Raw genomic sequence first — 8,832 nt, 5'->3', positions numbered from 1 at the left:
GACCATTAGGTCCAGTCGTGACCAACTCTGGGGTTGCGGTGCAAATCTCGCTTTATTGGCCGGGGGAGCTGGTGTACAGCTTCTGGGTCATGTGGCCACATGACTAAGCCACTTCTGGCGAACCAGAGCAGTGCACAGAAACGCCGTTTACCTTCCTGCTGGAGCGGTACTTATTTATCTACTTGCACTTTGACGTGCTTTCGAACTGCTAGGTTGGCAGGAGCAGGGACCGAGCAATGGGAGCTCACCCCGTCGTGGGGATTCGAACCACCGACCTTCTGATCGGCAAGTCCTAGGCTCTGTGGTTTAACCCACAGCGCCACCCGCGTCAGGGCAGTATATAATGTGGCACAAAAAGGAGACTGAGGCCTGGTTGAAGAAGGGCCTTGCAGCAACACCAAGCAGATGGTGTTTCCTGCTATGGCCTCTCTTATTTTTCTTGTACATTTATTCTCTGCCTTTCCTCCAAAGGGCTCAAGGCAAGGCCCACAGTTTCCCCTGATTCTATCCTCTCAAGAAAAACCACCTTGTAAAGGTAAGTTAGGATTACAATATGTGTGTTACTAGCCTAAGGTCACCCAATGAACTAAACTACTGAGTGGAGATTTGAATCTGGATTTCCTGTGTACTAACCTGGCACTGACCACTGATGCTCACCTCACCCTCCATACTCAACTCTCTCTTTTTTAAAGTATTCTTTTTGTATTGATTGATCTTTGCTCTTTCTCCCTTGCAACCAGGGCCGGATTTAGGTTTGATGAGGCCCTAAGCTCCTGAAGGTAATGGGGCCCTTTATACGTCCAGCTGTCCTTTGTCAACAACAAATTGTCACTGTTTTTGTGTTGAATATATGCTATATGGTAATTTATGGACCTAACAGCCATTTGCACATGTTACCATGCAACCAGTTCATGCAGAATGTAGGCACCCTATATATAGAAAGGAGCAAACCAGTGATATTTAGGGAGCAGGCTAGCAGGCGGGGCCCATGACTTACATCATAGGAGCCTACACAACACAAAACACTGTTGCTGTATGTAGGTTTTATTTTATTTGTTTTTATCTTATATTTTGGAAATGTACATCCAGGTTTTTCTTCTTTAATTTTTTGGGGCTCCCCCAAGAGAGTGGGCCCTAAGCTATAGCTTGTTTGGCTTATACGTAAATCTGGCACTGCTTGCAACCCCTTTTCCTTGGAACTGTCTTTTGGGGGGGGGACCTGCTGGTGATTCCTCCCTTTATTTCCTTCCAATCCACAGCAGCTTGAAGCAGAGCTTTGAGTGGGGTTGCCCCTCTTCTTCGGAAGCAGCATCCCTGCTGAGAAAACTGGCAGGCTCCAACTAGCTGTACTTTCAAGAAGCAATGGGGAACATTTTCATTTCAGCAAGCTTTCCCAGCTGGATGAAAAGGGGCTCATAGAATTGTAGAGTTGGAAGGGGCCCAGGGGGGTCATCTCATCCAACCCCCTGCAATGCAGGAATAGGCAGCTGCCCAATGCTGTGGTACCTCGGGTTACATACGCTTCAGGTTACAGACGCTTCAGGTTACAGACTCCGCTAACCCAGAAATAGCACCTCGGGTTAAGAACTTTGCTTCAGGATGAGAACAGAAATCGTTCAGCGGCAGCGGGAGACCCCATTAGCTAAAGTGGTGCTTCAGGTTAAGAACAGTTTCAGGTTAAGAACGGACCTCCAGAACGAATTAAGTACGTAACCAGAGGTACCACTGTACAGGGATTGAACCCGCACCATGCTCTAACTAACTGAGCTATCTGGGTTCATTTTGTGCTCTTTCGAAACTTACTTTAGGCTGGGGGTTTTTTTGGTACTGTTTTAAAATTTATTATAGCTGCTTTAAAGATGTGTTTACAGTTTGCCTCGAGACATACATGTACAATGTGATTAGTAGCAACAACAATAAATAATGATGTCCTTTCAAAGCTTACTTTTCCCATGAAAGCTTTGGCGCAACCTCCTCCTCCAGCTAAACCTATAACTCAGCATCACAGCCGCATCATAGGATTAAAGCAGAAGGCTCCCCCACAACAAAGCATCATGGGAACTGTAGTTTCTTAAAGGTGCTGGGATTGTAGGTCTGGGACAAAGTAAACGAAAGTTTCACATTGTTCTTTGGTGTAAACCATAACCATTTAAAGTGCTATACAATGGTACCTTGGGTTAAGTACTTAATTCGTTCCAGAGGTCCGTTCTTAACCTGAAACTGTTCTTAACCTGAAGCACCACTTTAGCTAATGGGGCCTCCTGCTGCTGCCATGCCGCCGGAGCCCAATTTCTGTTCTTATCCTGAAGCAAAGTTCTTAACCTGAAGCACTATTTCTGGGTTAGCAGAGTGTGTAACCTGAAGCGTCTGTAACCTGAAGCGTCTGTAACCCGAGGTACCACTGTAAATGCTGTTGATGTGACTGTGCAACTGTAACAACCTCGTAACCCCTCTGCCCAGGCGTGTTCTTGCTTTCCTTTGTTGTTTCTCCCCAAGTCGGATTTGATTTGCAAGCTCCTCAGGGCAGAGCCCCTTCCTTTTTTCTTGTCGCCTACAAAGCTCAGTGCATGGATATTGTAATAGAGAATCTTGTTTATATTTTTCTGATAAACAACAATTTGAACAAAACCTTAAAAGATGAACCATGTGCGTCATATGTTTATTTAACAAATTTTATAGGCTGCTTCATCAAAAAGCTGAGGTGGGGGAACCCAGATGTTTTACCTGCAGTCTCCAACAATTGCACGGAGTAATGACACCGTGTAAGATAAGGGACTGTAGCAGTCAATCCGATTTTAGCTCCGGCATCTGCTAAGTGAAATGTAAGAGAAGTTAATTAACTTCTGGCAAGTGTCCCTGCACGCTGATCTGGGAATCCCCGTCCGCCAGAATCCAGGCCGGGTTTCTCAGCCCTCCGCCGCGCCGTCGGGGGTGGTTTGTTGTATGTTTGAATGAGAAAAGCAGGTTGTGGCGGCAGCCGAAGCGAGCTGGTGCCGGCGCGGATCCCCGGAAAGTACTGCAGAAAGCCTACAAAGCCAAGCCTGATTCTGGGCGGCGGAGTAATAATAAGAAGCAGCAGCAAAAGTCCCGAAGCTGGGAACCCAGAGGTGAGTGCGAATCCTGCAGAAGACTGAAGGGCTTTGCAAGGGGGCGACCTCCTGGAGCTATAAGCCGTTGGAAGGGGGCTTTGGGGAGGCTAGCCTCGCAGCCACTTTGTCTATTAGGAAGGTGCAACCACATGGGCGTAGCCAGGATTTTTGTTTTGGGGGGGCAGAACCTCAGTTAAATATGTTTTTTATTGATTGGGGGACGCAGCTGCTCCCTTTGGCTACGCCCATGGGTAGGGGGCTAAACCTGAAATGTGAACCCCCCCACCGGATCCTAGTGGGGTGATCTACGACGAATCCCTCTTTGCATTGCTGATATTGTAAGGTTTTTTTTTTTTGCCCCCCCCCCCTCAAACTGGTTGCGACCCACCGGCCAATTCACCTGCGCCCCATCGGGGCGAAAAGAGAAGCTCCCTTGAATTCCTGGGAAATACCCCGGCGGATCGTGTCTCCGATCCTGCAACAACAACCCCGGCCGAAGCGCGTTAATTTAAGCTGGAACGTAAATTTGCAACTGCCTTTGGCAAGCTGCAACGGCATCTTCAAATAAGCAAGGACACCGCAATCTTCATCCTCCGCTCCTGTGCATGTTTGCTGGAAAGTAAAGTCCCGCCGGGACTGCTGGGCCGCTTGCGCCACTGCAAGAAAGCGTGCAGAGGATTAACCGGCTATGGTTGGAACCAGTAGAAGCTGATGGATGGAAAGGGGAAGGTGGGGATAGGAGAGTTTTGCCAGCCCATCTTCCCGGGTTGCAGTTTACCTCTTGTAAAAAGTCGTTTGGGAGCCAAATGGGAAGAGCGTGTCTTTATTGTCTCCCATCTGGTTTTCCAGATCGTCCCTGGTTCCTGCCAGGAAAAAAGGTCATTGCTTGGAGCTTCTCTCACCCAAGGGTTCTCCCCACCAGAAAACCATCACCCTCCTTGGCAGCTCCTTTCCCCTCTCCCTCCCTCTGCGGTTGGGGGTTGGAGAGCTCCCTTTGTTGCATGTTTTGGAGAGAGAGAGAGAGAGAGAGAGAGAGAGAGAGAGAGAGATAACAAGTCAAGGAGAAGCTGGTGGCCAGGATCAGCTTCCAGGCAGCGTGTATTCTCACAAACGCTCGTTGATCTCTGTGATAAATTGTCCTGCATTGACTGTGGTTGATCAGCCTGGTCCAGGATTCTAAGGTTAAAATATGGGCCAGAAGCCTTTCAGCTGAATTTGGTGTTTGTGAGTGAGTGAGAGAGAAAGCAGTCTTGGATTTTGTGCGACTGGCACAGCATCCTCCTAAGTGACTGGTAAAGTCAACAGCTCTCTGCTTCAGTTTGCAATCTGTAAAATGGGGAGAAAAGCGGCCTGAGATGATGATTATTATTGTATTTCATCCAGTTTATATACCACTTGATTGTAAACAACAACAACCCAACAACAGCCACCCACCCTCAAAGCATTTTGCAATTGTTGTGGGCAAGCATAATCAATATTGTAAAGCACTTTGTAAATTAAAAGAAGTGCTATGTAAGTGAGAAGTTATGTCATTTTAGGCTTGGAAGTGAATCCCACTTTATTTCAGTTGGGGATTACTCCCAAGGAAATGAACACTTGAAAGCGCTTTATAAATGTGGGGCTATTGTTGTTGTTGTTGGTAGTAAAACTGTTAGCTACTATTTATTTAAGGCAAATGTGATTTAGAAGGAAAGCCAAAATGTTCACTTTGCACATGTGTAAGTTCCATTAACTTCCATAGAACCTTGGGGGTGTCTAGGAAAACTTTGCACTGCTCTACTTCCCTACAACTGATATTGCTTCCATGAAGGTGAAAATAAAGATACATATGTATTCATAACTTGTGCTGTGTTTTTTCAACTGTATGTATACCAAAATGGGTAAGCGTACATTTATCCCATGTGGTGTGTATTCACTTTTTCTGTGTTGGAAACTATTTATCAGCAAAGTAACCCTTTCAGAATGGATTTGGTTCCTTACACATCCCCCTTTAAAGCCCTCAGTTGCATACTGTATTTCAATATATTATTTTAAAAAAAAAAATCAGTGATGCTTTTTGCATGGCAGTTTTACATCCCAATTCTGTTATGTGCTTGCTTTGGAAGTAACAATGCGGTTTAATACTTGTCCACTCAGAAGTAAGTTCCATGCATTTCAGTGGGTCTTAGTTTCCTGTAAGTGAGTGAATTAATTTATGAGTAAATGTACAGAGTGGGCTGCAGGACCAATAGGCTATTGATTTATTATTATTATTTAGAAGAAATGTCCTAGAATTCTTTTCTTTTTGAAAGTCTCTATCTTATCACTGACAGCACTTTAGAGAAGTGGCTGCCTAAATGAGGCCAAACACTTTGGGCGTTTCTGTTTTGATATTGGATGAAGTTATATGTAAACAAAGCCAGCAGTGACCGGTTTGATGATTGATCTCCAACTGAAGTGGGGAATGTACTCTTCCTATAGACAGTGGAGAGGTTTTTGAGAAATACGGATGCCCAGTTTCCAAATCTCCCTCTCTTGCAGTATATGTTGTATGTATTAAACAGATGAGTTGATTTACAGGAAAGTCTGAGCAAAAGGTGAACCCTTTGATGAGTGGTTGATTGTTTTTCCTGTTGGCTTCCTGCCGCACTGTTCTGCCCCTTTAAGGCCCCAGTGAGCTGTCACTGCTGACCCAAGAGAGCCATTAAAGGCTCAGGGAACCAGTTGAAAAGCACCATTTCCTTGCCTTTCAAAACAAGAGTCTTGGTCTCTGTGCCTGTTTACCAACAGGATTACATCTGGTGCATGTCAATATGCTTAGGTCTCTTGTGTCAACAGTCTTTGCAATTCTTTGGACTTAGACCAGCTTTTGCCTTTGTTCCTCCATCTTCTTTCAAGCTGCCAACCACTGCAGGTTGTTGTTTGTTTTTTAAGTGCTATGATGTTCATCCAGCAATATAACTTTTGTTGGTGACCTCCCCACTTCCCCCTTTTTTCTTGCGCCAGTTTCCAAATAAATATCATTGTTTCCTCCAATACAGTTGGTGTGCATTTTGGAGAGTCCGCTGGTTGGTAGCTGATATCCTGGCTCCGTGAAAAGGGGCAGGACCAACATCTTTGGGTTGTATGATAATAAAGGGATGCATTTCTCTTCATGCGATTGATGTGTCCATTATTGCAGTATAAAACAGTTCAGGCTTCTTTTCTTCCTGAGCTGGTTCAAACTTAGAATATCTCAGTTGAGACTCCCGTTTCTCCTCCTGTTGGTTTTTCATAGGCAGGAGTTTACTTAGTCATGCGAGCAAGGAATATGTGAGAACCGTGGAACTATGCTTGGAATCTTGTTAGTTTCTATCCCAGCAACAGATTCAGAGTCTGAAATTCGAGGTGGGGGACGATGTTCCCTCTTATTTCAAAGCTGCAATAATCGCCCAGAATTTTCCAGGTTCGAATTCCCATGCTTCTGTTGCAGCAAAACTCTTGCTGGCTTTGCATAGGATATATTGCAGAAGAACATGGAGCTTATTCAGCTGGATATAAGTGATGCGTTACAAGAGCATCTCCCTGTCTTTCTTCCACCTATTTTTGTAGACTGCGGTCATCAACTGGTGGCTCTGTGTCTAGCTGTGCAAGATTTAACAATGCCAACTCAACTTGTGAGGTTGCCTAGGAAATGGAGTAAATGCCTCAGTCCTTTCACCCTGTGAGGCCTATTTTCCAGGATGACTGAAAGCATCAGCGCTGGGAGTGTGTGTGGAGGGGGGCATATTGTCTCCTTGGGATAGTGGTCTGTTTAACCGTGGCTACTTCAATGGCAGAAAGTCTTTCAAGCATGTAATGATGGAACGGTGCATTTCGCATGAATGGGTTTCTACGAAAAAGCTATAGGATCCAAACAGTTTGAGCAGTATCTAGGGAAGGAGACTCACCCTAGCTACATTTATACAGTCATTAGCTTTGGAGAGTCCTAAATAGTAGGTTCTAGCACACACCTGCACCCCAAAAATCTGGTACACTCTTCCTCTCCAACATATGGAGAATGGCAGGGTCACATGATGGGGATATAACTGTGTGTGTGGCCAGCAAATACAGCCCTCTTCATGCAATGGTAATCATGCATGGGCATATACCTGAAGGAGCATCTCCACCCCCATCGTTCAGTCCAGACACTAAAGTCCAGCTCCGAGGGCCTTCTGGCAGTTCCTTCACCTCGAGAAATGAGGATATAGGGAACCAGGCAGAGGGCCTCCTTGGTAGTGGCGCCTGCCCTGTGGAACGCCCTCCCACCAGATGTCAAGGAAATAAACAACTACAGGGGTACCTCAGGTTACAGACGCTTCAGGTCACAGACTCTTCAGGTTACAGACTCTGCTAATCCAGAAATAGTACCTCAGGTTAAGAACTTTGCTTCAGGATGAGAACAGAAATTGCGCAGCGGCGGCAGCGGGAGGCCCCATTAGCTAAAGTGGTACCTCAGGTTAAGAACAGTTTCAGGTTAAGAATGGACCTCCAGAACGAATTAAGTTCTTAACCAGAGGTACCACTGTATCTGACTTTTAGAAGACATCTGAAGGCAGCCCTGTTTAGGGAAGTTTTTAATGTTTGATGTTTTATTATGTTTATAATATTCTGTTGCGAACTGTCCAGGGTGGCTGGGGAAACCCAGCCAGATGGGTGGGGTTTAAACAACAACAACAACAACAACAACAACAACTTTATTATAACATGGATAGGGTTCTTGTCTTTGGCTACTACCCACTAGTTTTCAGGTTCCTGCCTTCCATCCAGTGTAACATGGAAAGTATTCTTGAGTCTTGGGCTAGGAATGGATGGCTGTCCTCACATTCAGTCTGAAAGAGGTTTAGGCTTGTTTGACTATTCCAGGAGTCGCCAACTTGGTACCCAGGGGCTCCATGGCTGTTGTTGTTAATTAATTTTATATACCGCCCTTCATCAGGGTGGTTCACAGAATAAAACACAAGTAAATAATTGTGTTCATGGCTCTTCTCTACCCCACCCCTATACAGTCCTGTGAAATAGATGGAGGGTTAGCAGCTGACCCAAAGTGAGAATTGCATGGCTGAGCAGAGATTTGAAATTTGGTCTCTCCAGTCTTAGTCCAACATACTAGATGCTTTACCACCCTGGGTCTTACGAAATGAAGAGTTGGAGAAGATATTTTGCTAGTATATGGCAAACTGACTTGAGATCAGCTTACGCCATACATGTGAAATGGGTACATTTAATTGTTAACATTTTAAAGGACAACAAAGAAAAGACTAGCATGCTTTCACAAGTGAGAACTGCTGTCAACCTCGTTCACGCGTAACGCTGAACCAAATCGTGGCTTAGTGTGAAAGAGCCTTGACTACAACTCATGGTTTGTTTCAAGAACGTGCAAAGCCAAACTATAGCTTAGCTCAGCGCAGCGGTGGAATGACTGCTGGTGGCCATAGTCTCCTTTCTGAGATTGTGCTTGTTCATACTAAACTCTGGTTTGGCTTTGCGTTATGTGTGAACCGTTGTCTGGCTGATGCCACTTTTTAAATATGGTTGATGTGGAATAAAAAAGGAGCGTGAATGACTGTACGCTTCAGTAGGTCGTTTCATTCAATTTACAAGATGTGGAAAGTGCAAAAACCGATCCTGTGGAAACAAACCTTTTAGGTGAATTGACACACCTTGTGGCAAAACACACACACACACACACTGGGGGGAGGAGGTTGAGTAGGAGATAATTCTGTATAGGTTAAAATGTAAATTG

The 8,832-nt window shown here is 45.2% G+C and overlaps 1 protein-coding gene across 12 annotated transcripts in view; it reads left to right on the top strand.

Annotated features, from left to right (window-relative positions):
- Window positions 1–2,690: 2,690 nt before the first annotated feature.
- Window positions 2,691–8,832, top strand: part of PLCH1 (phospholipase C eta 1) — a 140,716-nt gene continuing 134,574 nt past the window's right edge. For 7 of the 12 annotated variants that reach the window (XM_083503751.1, XM_083503748.1, XM_083503749.1 and 4 more), the window contains exon 1: window positions 2,695–3,107. The gene's annotated coding sequence lies outside the window, so the exon portion shown is untranslated. Of the gene's footprint in view, window positions 3,108–8,832 lie in introns of all 12 variants that reach the window. The other 5 variants (XM_083503761.1, XM_083503762.1, XM_083503756.1 and 2 more) reach the window with 3 other exon arrangements.

This window comes from Podarcis liolepis (assembly GCF_965112155.1).
Source record: "Podarcis liolepis genome assembly, chromosome: 5".
In the NCBI taxonomy this organism is placed as follows: Eukaryota; Metazoa; Chordata; class Lepidosauria; order Squamata; family Lacertidae; genus Podarcis; species Podarcis liolepis.
Note: the sequence above shows the minus strand (reverse complement) of the source record. Positions and strands in the feature narration are given on the sequence as shown.